Raw genomic sequence first — 13,625 nt, forward strand, 5'->3', positions numbered from 1 at the left:
GGAGCAGGTTACAACTATGCAACAGGCAAGGATTTAATTGCAAATACTTTTTAACATGAGACAGGAGAAACATTGACTATACTACAGATATTTCAAAGACAGATTCCAATGCGTAAAAACGCAGAGCCAATGGAATAAGCATGTGATATTACAGGAAGGAATATACTTAAGGAGAAAGGCCTTAAAGGAGCTGTAGCAGAACAGTGGGTCCTTTAATAGGCACCACAGTTACTAAATCATCAGATACTAAAATAATCAATACCAAGTAGTAGCAGAAGCTCAACAGAAGACAGCTAAAGCAGCTCAGGATACGTAGAATCCCACAATTCACTCTTAAAAAAATAATGCTTACAAATGACTGAGTTTTAAAAAAAAAAAATCTACAATATATCTACACTACTATTGTCAAATCACAGCCCCATCGCCCTTCTGATAAACTGACCAACGTTTTCATTTCCAGTGCTGCAAACTGCACAGTTAGCTAAAGAAAATAGAACCATTGTGACTGTGAAAACTGTATCTTGCTATCTGAAGCCCAAATTTCTCAAAGTAGAGAGAGAAACAGAAGTCCATTTTTTTGGTTTATAGAATGAAACAGAATGAACGTTTCCATTTTACAAAAGGAAGCACCTTTTGCCACATGTTTCTGTCTTTGTTCTCATCTTCTGTGTAGTATTTCAGATTAAAACATTTCCCCCCACCTCATTTTCATGCTAACTTTGTTACGGCTGTTTTTGAGAAAAAGCTATGTGGAAGAGTTCACTGCCCCCCTGCAGGCCACCTCCCCACAGTTCTGCTGACAGAAAAATTTATGTACGTATTCCTTAATCAACTTCAGGCAGAAGTCAGCTAGCTTAGTTTAAAAGATAAATAAATAGATAAGATTTAAATAGACAGTATGAAGCTGTAGTTCTACTTCATCAGTGCTTCAAGGACATATTCTTCTGTGTAAATGGGTTCTATCTCCCTTAGCAAAGATATTCTTTTCTATTATATCCTACCAAAACCCACAGCTTTTTCAGTTGCTATGAGTCGCACATCCAAGGTCACACAGAAGAGCAATTCTGAAACAGTCCTCTCAGTTTAACAGATCACTTCACAAACCCAGCTTAAGGTGAAGTCACACAAACAGGGCTAGTAACTACTGTGGGGGAAGAGGAAGCTGAGGAAGCAGGACCTTTTAACCCAGCACTGACACCAGGCTCCACATCACAGAACCGTACCCTTAGCTAGCTTAGCTGATCTTTGCCTGGCAGTGACAAGTAACTCCTCCCACTGGCATAGCTTGGTTCAGAAAAGAACATTTGTCTGCAGTCTAAGAGGCAGCAAGGAAGGGGGGCAGATAATTCACATGATTTAGAAGTCACTGCAGGTTATTCTGTCAGGAATATCAATATCATTTTGTATAGCTTTTGCCATTTCTGCCAAGTCAAATTTGTAGTTATGTGCAAGAAAGCATTTACTATACCCCCATTTTAAATCAATGCAAAATGTTGTCTGATATCACACTATAAAAAATAAAACTTTTGTCTGAAACGTCTCATTTACAAACCTTGGAAGTGCAGAGTCCATAAATAAATAAATAAATTCTTCTTGCATATGCATTTTCTTTGTTGCTTCTCTATTCATAAGGATCTCACGATTTCACTTCAAAATTCTGCAACCCTCCTCTGGTAAGATAATTTGGTCACTTTTGCAGCACACTGAATTTCCAGGCCACACATATGGCCTAATAAGCAGACGTGTAATGTTTTATTCAGCTGGAGAATCCTAGTAGTCAATAGGAGCAAGACTTTACCTGCCCTTGAGCAGGTGCCTGCATTCTGAAGAAGAGGGTTTGGGGGTGTTTTTTTGTGTGTGCTTTTTTTGGGGGTCTTTTTGTTTGTTTGCTATGGTTGCTTCATTTTAAATAGGCTGCTAATTTCCACAGAATCTGCTTAAAAGCTTAAGATCCGAAATGCCAAACAGAGCAACTGCTAATCATTTTTTTCCTCTACAGAACACCCCACTTGGCTTCTCCTCACATCCCCACACCAGATTTTCCACCATGTGGCTGCTGCTGAGCATCCCAATTTTGTCAGATGCAGTAATACTCAATAACAACCCTGACTTAAACGTGCACACGTATGATGAAGCCCTGTTTTTGTAATTTGCTGGCTTTAGCAGCAAAGCTTATTTAAGGACTTCCCATCACCGGTCACTTCTTTGTCCCTCCCACTGCAGTACACTACCTCTCAGTAATATCATCAAAACCATTCATGATGCCACACTGTAAACTGGACCACTACATCAATACAGGATTCTTTTGTTTTGCCAAAAAATGTTACTTTTTCTTAAAGCTGAATCAACTAGTGAGTTCATATGGTATTCCAGTAAGCTGTTAGCCCTCAAACCTCAATTTTGCTCAAACAGGTACCTAGAACAAAATACTTGCATTGGCTGCTGCCAGAAGACAAGGTCCCTCTGTCCTTGACTCTTTACATATACCTTAGTGCAGGCATTAGAAGCAGAAACAGTGAGAAAATTGACCAAACTTTTTAAAAATATATATATATATAGAGAGAGAGAGAGAGAGAGAGAGAGAAAGAGAGAGAGAGAGAGGGAGGGAGGTTTCTAGCATAGTTCTCAGGTGGATCAGTTTTCTAATCTAGCTCACTCACAGTTGCAGGATCATGGCTGCCAGCACAAGGGAAGCTGGAGAGATATTATGACAGGGTAGAACTGTCCCCTTCCTTAGCAGCTGGCCTTGGGCCAGATTAAAGTGGCTGTGTAATCAGAGTCCTGGTGATCATGCTGAGCACTTTGCAGGATTTAGATTCAATTGTTCATACTTGATGCTTCAAAGTCACAGAGGGGGAAAAAATGATCAAAAAGCAAATAGCTTAGCAGTATCCAAATAGTTTTCCTCAAATTTATTTTTTTACAGGGAGAAAGAAACACAGAAAGCAAACAAAACCTATACCCACGCTAGAGTACTTATTTTGTACGCCACAGTCTGAAACTGCTGGCATTTCTGTAAAAACCCTCCCTGAAACAGCAAAATATCAGTCCATTCTATACTAAACTTCAGAAATACACCTTCCATTAGGTGAAATCTCTCACCAATTCAACAATAAAAAGAGAACATTTACTGCTTTTTAAACCAATGAGATTATAGTTTACAAATTACCCAAACCAATTGTATCATGATTGACAGAGTTGCTGTGACATCAACACAATGGCTTGCAGTAACTTTTGAAATCAAATTGTAGGTTTTAATGAGGAAAAAAATCCACACATCTAAATAATTACCCCTTGTGAATGCTAAACAGCTGCTCATTTGTTTAGTTAGCCTGCCAGGAGCATCACTCTCTCCTCCAACTACACTTTTCTTCAAGCCTTTGTAATTTCAGCACCTGTAAGAGATTACAGATAAAATAGGTACCACTAGACAGGTTTTTTTTTTGGTGGGGGTGGGGGGGGAGGAGGACAAAAGGCAGCACTGATTTTGTGACTGATATTTATCTTCATAATCTCACACTTCTTAGGAGTAAGCCTTCTATGTCTACAGTTCTTGCTTCCTTAACCACAGCTACAGCAGTGCCTGTGTGCTTACATCAAATAAGAAAACCCAGGTAATCTTGCAAACAGAGAAATAATAGCTAAAATTAAAGCTAGGCACAACAGTGTTCTGTAAGGACTATGAATATCTGTGAAATTAAAAAAAACCACACAAACAAGATTTCAACTTTGATTAAATTCAGGATAGATTAAATGAAGCAGAAAAACATATTAATGACTTGAAAGACTGAAGGAGCACAGTGATAGCAGCAAAACAACCAGCAAATACCCGTTAAATAAATTGCTTGTCTAAAAAGCTGGAAAATGAGCAGAATCCTTTTGAGAGATCAGATTTAAGGCTTATAAGAAACCAGAAAGATTCAGAAGGAAAATATGCCATCAGTTTTTTATAAGATTTGCAAATATAATGGAATCAGTGCTTTCCAAATGACACGGAGAATTGAAAAGTAAAAATCATTTTACTCCCAAATCACATCCTGAAGGTGAATAAACAGAAACAGTACTCATTTGTTGCTGATGCTAAAATTCATAAAACCTGTTTAACAACAAAGGATATTATTAGCTAGTGGAATTAGCTATCAAAAGAATCACTACATTATGCAGCTCCTTCTATCTTCAAGTTGAGATCTGGTGCCTTTTCATAACATTTTGTCCATACTGGGCTCACTACAGGGATAAATAGGTGGGAATCGATGGCCTTTGAAACATGGGAGTCAAATTAGACAATGTAGTGGCTTCTCTGGTTGCATGACTCTGACTGTATGACTAACAGTAGATAGAATGAAATTGTTAATCTTCAGTGATAGTCATTCAATGTACTTGCAAATCTGACAGGACTTCAAAATACTATTTTTAATTCCTTGTGCCAAAACAAACCAGCTCAAGATCACCTTCTTATTCTTTAGTAGGCTGGAGAAAAAAATTGTAGCTATATGACTTAAAGCCATTTAAAGAAATCCCACCCTGCCCCAGCTGCAAACTCAGAGTGAACTCAGAATGCATGGCTCTGCAGGGATACGGGGCTCTTGGAACAGTCTGTTCCAAATAACATTGAAGGTTACAGCTGTCCACCTGGAACCACCCAGAATCTGGATGGCCTAGAGATGGCATGATGCCACCTTTCATATCCTGCCAGTAGTCTGTGCCTTCTGTATTCACAACACGAATGTTCAGATATGGTTCTGTTTGCAAGGGCAGGCAAGTAAGCTTCTTTTTCTAAAAGCTGTTATCTGTGGGAGCTAAGCCAATCCAAATTATAGGTTAAAACCAGTTTAGACCGATTCAAAATTGATTTAATTAATCCAGTACACCTTTGGTAAAAGCAAGCCTGCAACTAATGAAAGCTGTTGGTCTCATAGGTCATTTCTTTCTCCTCCCTTTCTTCTAGGTTGGTTTCTTCTGATTTCACATTTTATCTTTCTTATTTTCTTGCTCTCATCCTTTTCCCTTCTCTCACTGCTTACCTTATTTCACCCTTGTTCTCCTTTCTTTTACTCAGCTTTGACTGTTGTTCCTCTTTACTCATGTTTCCTATCTCCTAGAAATAGGCCACTACTCCGGTTTGGTAGCATTTTATATCCACTTAATACAATGTGGATAATGAGATTTTCAGGGCAGTGAGGAAACAAGACCCCTGCTTACAAACGCCAAGTGGAAAACACTTGGTGAACAACCATGCTGTAGTAGTACCTACTAAAGTAGCCCATATAGTGACAATATATATTTTAGAGATTAAAAGTTACAGCTGTGACATAAGTAGTTTCTAGGGGTAGAAAATTACATGCTAAGTGGAAAATTAAGAGAAGGGAATATATGCATTTTGAGTTTTATAGCTGACCGTGTTCAGCTATCCCCCACTTCTTAATTGCAGTTCCTTTCTTAACAGGAGGTAAATAACGCTGTAGTTCTACATGTGGTGGCAGCACTGATCAAACCTCTTCAGAGCTGCCACGTGCCCCTATGCCAGTCTAAGAATTTGGGCATCCCATTGCACATGCATTTTTAAATGGTTATTTTTCAGCCGGATTCTTACACAACTTAGCAGGGGAAGGGGTTGAATGAGACGACTTCTTAAACCAGCACAGACACCTAAAAGCTGCTCACTAAATTATATCCCAAATCCAAGCTCACCTACAGGAGAACATCACTACCAGTGCTAGAGTTTTCTCAGTGCCCTAAACAAGCATCAGGATAAGGTGAAAAGGCAAAAGCATGGTAGAGTGAAACGAGAATACATGCATTACTCAGTACGCTCAAGTGGCACTCTGGTCTTGGCTTCTTTTAGCTGTTTGCAGGGTCAGCATTGCATTGGTCAATAAAGTTCCACTAAGTAAAAGCAGTAGACCGGCAAAAAAGGAAATGGTATGGGTCAGAGAATGAGCTTTTGTATTTTGGACAGTCACATCACTCTCACAGCAATAAGATCAGACATTTGCCAGGCCCCACCAAACTGATTTACAAAGATACCACAATTTTTTTTCCCCTCTGAAATAGGGGGATTATATTTCTTCTCTCCAGACGTAATTCCCTAGGCCATAGTTAGAATTAGGCCAGTAGCAGAAGCTTCAAAAGTGAAGGAGTTCTTCAGAATGCCAGGCAGAATATTTTTCTGATCTTGAATCAACACCTTGAATTCACACTCACTGCGTCTGTAGCACGAAGGGCTACGCATCCCTCAAGGAGTCTTACACATTCAGAGCAGCAAGTCTCCCAGCTGTGACTCTTTACAGTTGCAAAACGCCCGACGCTAAACCCTGAACTGACCTAGGACTAAACCCCAGCTTACCTCTAGGCCTCCTGCCCTCTGCGGGAAAGCGCAGAGGGAACCACCAGGAAAGGGTGTCACAAAGGTCGGACGCTCTCTGGCCCTACGAAACGCGGGGAAGGAGGCTCCAGAGCGGGACGAGAGGCAAGCGGCTCCTCCCGGCCCCGGGCCGCCGCTGCAGGGCAGCGCCCAGCCCGGCGGGAGCCCGCGACGAGCAGCGGCGCCGAGCCGAGCCGAGCCGAGCCCGCGCCGCCGCCACCCCCCGGGGCCCGCGCCGCTCCCGCCTCACGGGGGCCATTTTGCCACCGGTGGCTACCGCCGCCCGCCCGCCCGCTCCGCGCCCGCGCTTACCGCGAGGAGACGGCGCAGGAGCCTCCCCCGTCGGCGGGAGACCCCGCGCGGGGCTGTTCAGCGGGGAGCGGCTCCCCCCTCCCGGCCCTGCCCCCCCCCCACCGCCGCGGCTCCCGGCCCGGCCCCGCTGAGGGAACGGCGGTGCCTTCCCCGCGGCCGCCTCACAGCATCAGTAACCACGGCAACCTCAAGTCGCGCGACCATTGGCGGGTTTAACAGGAGGCAGCGGCCAATGGGCCGCCGCTCTGCCGCCCCCCCGGCCAATGGGCGCGGGGCGCAGGGCAGGGCGCCGCGCTGACGTCGCGCGCGGGGCGGGGCAAACCAGGCGGAGCGGGCGGCGGCGGGGCTCGGCGGCGCCGGCGCCACCACCGCCACCATGGAGACCCCGGGCTAGGGCCGCCGGGCCCGGCGCAGCTCACCGGGCCGGGCCGAGCCGGGCCCGCTGCCGCCGCCGGCCCCGCCGCGCGGTGAGTGAGTGAGTGGGGCGCAGGGTGGGGGGCCGGGGCGCCGCCGCCGGGGGCCCGCGCAGCGCGGCCGCTCCCCTCCCGCCGCCCCCGGCCCGCCGCCGCCTGGCCGGCCGCGCCTCGCCTCGCCTCAGCAGAGCGCGCGGCAGGTGCGGCCGGGCCGGGCCGGGCCGGGCTGGGCCGAGCGCGGCCCTGCGGCGGGCGAAGGTCGCGGGGCGGCGGCGGCGGGTGGGGCCGGCGCGGCCAGGTGGGCGCCGCGGCCGGCCGGGAGGGAGGGAGGGAGGGAGGGAGGGGCGGCCGCCCCCCCCCCCCTGCGGGGCGCCGGGCCGGGCCGGGCGGCGCCGCCCGCGGCCGGGGGCTGGTTTTGCCCCTCGGCCCGAGGCGCAGCCGGGCGCTGCGCGGCGGAGGGAGCCGCGGCAGCTGCTGGGCAGAGCCGGGGAGCGACGCTCGGCCGCTGCCGGGGCCGCTGCCGCCCCGGGCGCGGGGCGCTGTCGTGAGCCTGCGGCCTCTGCCCGGCAGCCGGCCCGCTGCGCCCCGGCCCGGGCGCGGGAGCGGCGCGCCGTCCCCCCGGAGCGGTGTTTTTGTGCTGGGCCGCCTCGTGGCTGCGCGCTCTGAGGCAGCCTCTTGCCGCTGGTTGTGCGCCCTCAGTATGTTTAAACGGTTTAGGGTCTGAATCACTTTTTTTTTTTTTTTAACGTGACCTCTGTGCTACAGCTGCTGTACTATTAGCCAGGTGCTGGAGAGCTCTCGGCCACGAAATCCTCTCTGCGGCAAGCAGTAGGAGCACTGCTACTGTAGCTAGTAACTTTTTGTAATCCTCCCCCTTCCCCCCCCCCCCAAAAAAAAAAAAAAAAAACAGGCGGGAGAGGGGTGCCACGCAGGACGGGCGAGCGGGCGGCGCGGGCCTGGGCCGCCTCTGCCCCTCTGCAGCCGGGGCGCTCCAGCCCCCTGACGAGCAGCGTGAGCCTGGCAGCAGACAGGACTTAATGCAGCCGCCGTGTTTAAGGGTAAGGCAGCCGGCAGATAAAGGCTTGCAAGCACTAAATTAATATTGACATTGAGCCTAGGCTGTTTCAGCAAAAATTGGTATTTATGTGATCACAATTGGTGATGAAGGTAGAAAGCCCACATGCCACAGAGAAACGTGTTTTAGGCATTGGGTACTTTCTGGCCCTATTTCCCCGCCTAGCTGCCTCTTTAGTCATTAAAGAACTGTGTATTTCTACTGTGCTTGTGTTTGGTCTATGGACCTTTGTACCTATTTTTTTTTAATATCTTGCTGTTTGATAATTTTAAATTAGTCATTGCCTAATAGATTTGACTATTTGAAGGAAAAGGTGTGGTGAGATTTGCAGCAGTAATGTTTTATTAACTAGCTTTTCAGTCTTTCAGCATTATCAGTTTTTTGATAAATCATAGTTTCAGGACTGGGAAAAGGCAAGGATGATAAAGATTTTCTCTTTAACTAAAATTTTGTCTTTTCAAGGTAAAAGTACTAAGTAATGCTGTTTACTGAGATAGAAGTGTTGTTACCTACTAAATATATTTGTTTAATTTCTTGACATAATTCAGTTTTGTAGATTAACATGGGGGGAGGGCAATTTGAGGGCAAAAGCTTCTTGTTGGCTTTAACATGCTGTAGTTTCCTGGTTAGATATTAGAATATCAAATGAAAAATTAACATAATTTGTCTGTGAGAAGACAGATAGTAACTGATTTTACTTAAAGTGCTTGTAAAGTGCTACCTTGCTATTGAAATAAGCTCCTATTTATATTTTTAATTTAGGTAGACAGCTGATACTTTTCCAGTAAAAATGATGTCTCTATCCTTTAATCTTGCTAAATGTTAAGGATAAATAGCAGTAATAATAATAGACATTCTGCTATAAAACAAAGTTGGAGAAAGCTTCTTGAGAGAATATTTTTCCATAAGAGGGGTGAATTGATTCTGATTTCTCTTAATATGTCAGAAACATCGCCTACCTTTCAATGTTTGCTTTTTTATTTTTTTTTTTATTAGTAACCCAGGGTCCTTTTACAATGAATGGATGCATTCAGTCACAACATAAGCAAGGAAAGTGGTATGGTGCATTACTTTTGTTCTAGCAGCTTCATATACTAGCAAAATACCATCCAAAATGCCTTTTGAAGTACATTTTGTATTGAGTTTTAGCATGTGCAAAGCAAAAATAACAGTAGCCTGAAATAATAGGCTGTGTCAAGTATTTGGTATATGAAATCTTCATGTTTTTTGGAAGAAACCTCAGCGGAAGAAACTGCATATTAGCAAAACAGAAAACATAAATAAGGACTTTGTATTCTTCTGCTTCTCTCGATGCAGATTATTTGAATGCCTTTATAAGGGGTGAAATGCTGAAGAAATTCCAGAAGATGGTACTCTGCAAGTACCATCTTCATTTTTTTTGGTTGTGATGCTGGAAGAAACAATTTCTGAAAGCATTTCTCTGATTTTTTTTTGTGTTGCCTGAAAGCACAGACTAGTTCAGGGTTCTCCATGATCATAATAGAGTTGTTATAATCGACAGTAACTGTGTTTATTACCAGCATGTCATTATTGTAATGTGATGAGGAAAAGACCCCAGAAAAGCAAGCAGGGTTAGTGATACTTGTCTGGAAAAAATACTTATGAGCCTGTTCTTAGCTGCATTCTATATTGCACTCATCTGTTGTTTACTTTCTTACTACTTTTAATCAAATTACTGACTTTAGGTTAAAATCAAATTCCTCTGTATGGGAAGCTGCACTTCTAAGTAGCTTGCAAATTAGGGCAATCTGCAAATGCAGACAAGCTTACAAATAGTAAGCAAAGTTTTAGTTAGTTTATTATGACCTAATTATGACCTGGGACCCTATTTTGCTAGGCAATCCATGCAGATATATATATATATATATGTATTCCCTTTCTTTGAGGCCCTCACTTTTGAGTGCACATGTTGTGGATGTACAGACAAATGGGGTGAAAGGCTGCTGAACTAATGAATTTAGAACAGTAACTTCATTTGCAAGTGTTTGATGGGAAACAAGTTGCAAGAGTTGCTGCAGAAATAAATTGTTTTGTTCTCTTGTGTAAAAGCATATTTACATCTCCTGAATAACTCATTTTGATGCTGTTCAAACTCCTAGAATTTTCAGGAATTTTTTATTTGGATTGGGGGAGAGGGGGTTGATTTGGTGTAAATAAGATAGTACATGCCATAATAAGTTGCTGTTGCTGCAAAAGAAATCTGAACTGGTTTAAACTTCAACTGGGAAAAAATTGAGCTAGTGTAGCTTTGTGTATATGTGACTATGAAGAGACTTGAAACTTGATTTTTTTTTTTTTTTTGTTAAATGGGTATGATTTGTGGATATTGCTTACTACAGTTGCTATCTTGATTTGGAATATTGTCGGCAACAACACAGGGCAAATAATAGTGAAGATGGACACTAAACATGTAACAGCAGCTGAGCACATAATTAAAGGCTGTAGAAACAGCCTCTGTTACTATAGGCAAGTGTTTGGGTTGTGCAGCAAAACTTCATGTGACAACCGTGCAAATAAGAGTTTATGGCATTGCCAGCGCTAACCTTGGCATTTGAAGCAGTTCTCTGGGCAACGTTCTGTAGTTTTTCTGATTCTTAGCTGCTTTTCCCAAGGTCTGTGATACGTCTTAATTCATTGGATAACTTTTTTGCATTCTTAATCAAATGGAACAGTGATTTATTCTTGTTTGGGGAAAGATTGCAGAGGGAGGGAGAAGGTGAATGAGGACAGCCAAAAGCTGCCTCCAGTGACCTTCCCAAAGCTTTTTTGCTAGCACAGAAGATCATAGCAATTTCTTGTCAGTTAAAACCTTTGCAGCTGGCTTCAGTTTTCAGATCTTTCCTCTGTTCCCACTCACTGCTTCTTTCTCTTTCTGCCCTTAGTTACTTGCTCACTTTCGTTCCAAGGAGGAAGAGGCATGTGTGTTTCAGGAAGAACGAAAGACTTCTTCAACTCCACAGTAGATAAACATTTCTTTTAATAATAAGGGACCCAGCAGTAACATACAAAAGGGAAAGGCTTAAGGAGAAAGTTTCTTTTAATGATGTCTTGCTGAGTTTTAAAAGCTTTCCCTGCAATTGAAACAAGCAAGGACACACCTTTCCAGTCTTCCCCTGCTCTGCAGCGGATTGGGTATGTGTCATAGGTTCAGCGAGGTGACTTTTAGCACAGGCTTGTCATCCCTTCAGGATCACCTGCATGAGTCACTCCTCTACTTCCTGAAAAGCAGTTTCTCATATTGCAGACGGGAAGAATATAATTCTTTAAACCAGTTCTACCAGTTTACTGCCTTCCATTTCTTTCCTATCCTTGAACACTCAAGGAGTGAACAGTAAATACAGAAGCTTCAGTTGAAATTGTCTGTGGAGAATTTCTGTGGTAATCTTTCCAGTCCTTTTCCTTACATCCCTCTCTGAAAGGCAAATGAAGACAATACTACTTTGTGAGAACTGGGAAATAGTTATTCTTACTGTTTCAGTGTTTTTAAGCAAGATGGCTTTTTAACAGGAATTAAAACAAATAGACATACTTTTAATGCAGGCGGTTGTTGTTTTTTGCTCCAAATAGTTAAATAAAGTACATTTTCCTATTAACCAGATTTTTAAAAATTTGGAAAGGAAAAGAAATTACTATTTTTCTCCTAGGTATCTCCGTGACCATCTCTTACAAATCTTTTTTTCATTTTTTAACTTTATGTAGCATCATACAAGGTTCCTACCTAGTGCTTGAAACTGGAAGACAGCAAACTTCCCATTTATTGGTTTTTATTTTTTTTTTAAACTTTGCTCTTATTTTAGAGGATAGAATAAAACTGAGTTATTTTATTTGAGAGCGATTGATCTGTTCTTGAAGGAATAATTAAAATTAAGTTGTTCCCCCTCCCCCCCGCCGAGTAGTGGGGCCTTTGCTTGTAAAAGGCATGCTAAGTGTTGCAACTGAAATGTAATTTTGATTTAACATTTGTAACAAGATGTTATACCTATTCTAATATTCTGATCAGTATTTTGATTATTAAAGAATTCTACTGTAAATCCTTTGGAAGTATACGAGCTGAAACTTGTTTTCTGTGACACAGCTCAATTGGGGGGGATTTTTAATGTATTTACTGTTTATGCAACCATGGGGTGGTAATTATGGGCAGTTAGTAAAACTTACCCTTTAGCTATTGGATCTGCAAAGCAGATGCATCATAGATTTTGTGTAGGTTGTATAATTGGCTTGTCTCTTGTGTATGTTGATTTCATAAATAGGCATTCAGAGAACCAGGTCCCCACTCCTTTATGAAGGAGATGCATCGCAGAGCATTAAGTGGAAGAGCTCCAGTGGAATGTGCTTGTCTGTGTAGTACTGGCTTGTGTACTCCTGTCCTGCTTCCAGCTGTACCAAGAGTGGCTCTGCGCAGCATCAGCTAGGTCCAGCGCATGCCCTTAGCTTAGCTGGAGCAGTCTCTCAAGGCAGTAGGAGCAAGAGGGAGGCTGTCCTGGAAGGAGATGAAAGGGTTGAATGCAAGAAGGTAGGAGCAATTTTTCTAGTGCCAGGCAAGGTAAAAAGTAATAGAGATCTGGGGAGGAAGTGAGGAAAGGGAGGAGCTGTGCTGAGCAGTGCCAAACGTTCCAGTTTTCTCAAATGATGTTCAGCTACAAAGAAACAGGGAACAAGTATTTTGAAACCCCCCTTTTTTTTTTTTTATGGTTGTCTTGGTGCAAAAAGCTTTTCCTGTTTATCATCTAACATAATTCATTAAGGTGCATGAGTGGTGGGGAAAGCCTTAAGCTATCACCCCATGCTATGCTACGTTTTGTTTTTTTATTTTAACTTTCTAACATTTGCATTGTGTGTGTTCAAATAGAAATTATCTAATCCGTATCTTAATTTGCTTTAAATGATTTTTGCTTATGCCATCTTTGCTAGAAATATAATGCAGATAGGAAACTTTCCAATTTGTTGTGGATTTCTGTCCTCTTCCTGCCAAAAATATTGCAGCAGAGAGTACTTCTTTAGTGTTCCTAAAGGAAATCTTTTCAATTCCAAAAACATGTTCTGTGTCGTCTTATATTGGCAGAATTTTCTGTTATTGCATAAAACACGAATGTTCATGTATGTATGTATCATGAAGGTAAATCTAACTGGTGAAAATTAATAAAGTTGTAATCATTTTCTTTAGCCTATTCTGGTGGAATGCAGGTACTAAAGCTTGCTCATGTATTTCAGTATGATTACAGAGACATAACGCGCTTGTGACTTGGTCGGTACGTAGATGTCCGTAGATGTCTTGTTTTCTTTGCATTGTTTGGAAGCTTTCAGTTGCTGTTCCACTGTAAGTGCAGGATATGAATTCCCAGATATTTCCTTCTGGACCTGTCTATGTGTACAAGGCTAATACTGATATCTGTTCCCTAATCAGCTGAATTCAGTAGAACATCTTCATTTAGGATTAACT

The 13,625-nt window shown here is 43.2% G+C and overlaps 2 protein-coding genes across 9 annotated transcripts in view; one reads left to right on the plus strand and one right to left on the minus strand.

Annotated features, from left to right (window-relative positions):
* Positions 1 to 6,766, minus strand: part of CCDC148 (coiled-coil domain containing 148) — an 81,880-nt gene extending 75,114 nt beyond the window's left edge. The window contains exons 1-3 of one of the 2 annotated variants that reach the window (XM_068949448.1): positions 6,677 to 6,766; positions 6,347 to 6,428; positions 3,292 to 3,395 (exon numbers count right to left, since the gene is read on the minus strand). The gene's annotated coding sequence lies outside the window, so the exon portion shown is untranslated. The remainder of the gene's footprint in view (positions 1 to 3,291; positions 3,396 to 6,346; positions 6,429 to 6,676) is intronic. The other variant, XM_068949449.1, reaches the window with a different exon arrangement.
* A 233-nt stretch (positions 6,767 to 6,999) lies between these two features.
* PKP4 (plakophilin 4) overlaps positions 7,000 to 13,625 on the plus strand; it is a 104,589-nt gene continuing 97,963 nt past the window's right edge. For 2 of the 7 annotated variants that reach the window (XM_068949453.1, XM_068949456.1), the window contains exon 1: positions 7,000 to 7,089. The gene's annotated coding sequence lies outside the window, so the exon portion shown is untranslated. Of the gene's footprint in view, positions 7,144 to 13,625 lie in introns of all 7 variants that reach the window. The other 5 variants (XM_068949452.1, XM_068949454.1, XM_068949459.1 and 2 more) reach the window with 3 other exon arrangements.

The sequence above is a fragment of the Struthio camelus genome, chromosome 6, assembly GCF_040807025.1.
Source record: "Struthio camelus isolate bStrCam1 chromosome 6, bStrCam1.hap1, whole genome shotgun sequence".
NCBI classification, from domain to species: Eukaryota; Metazoa; Chordata; class Aves; order Struthioniformes; family Struthionidae; genus Struthio; species Struthio camelus.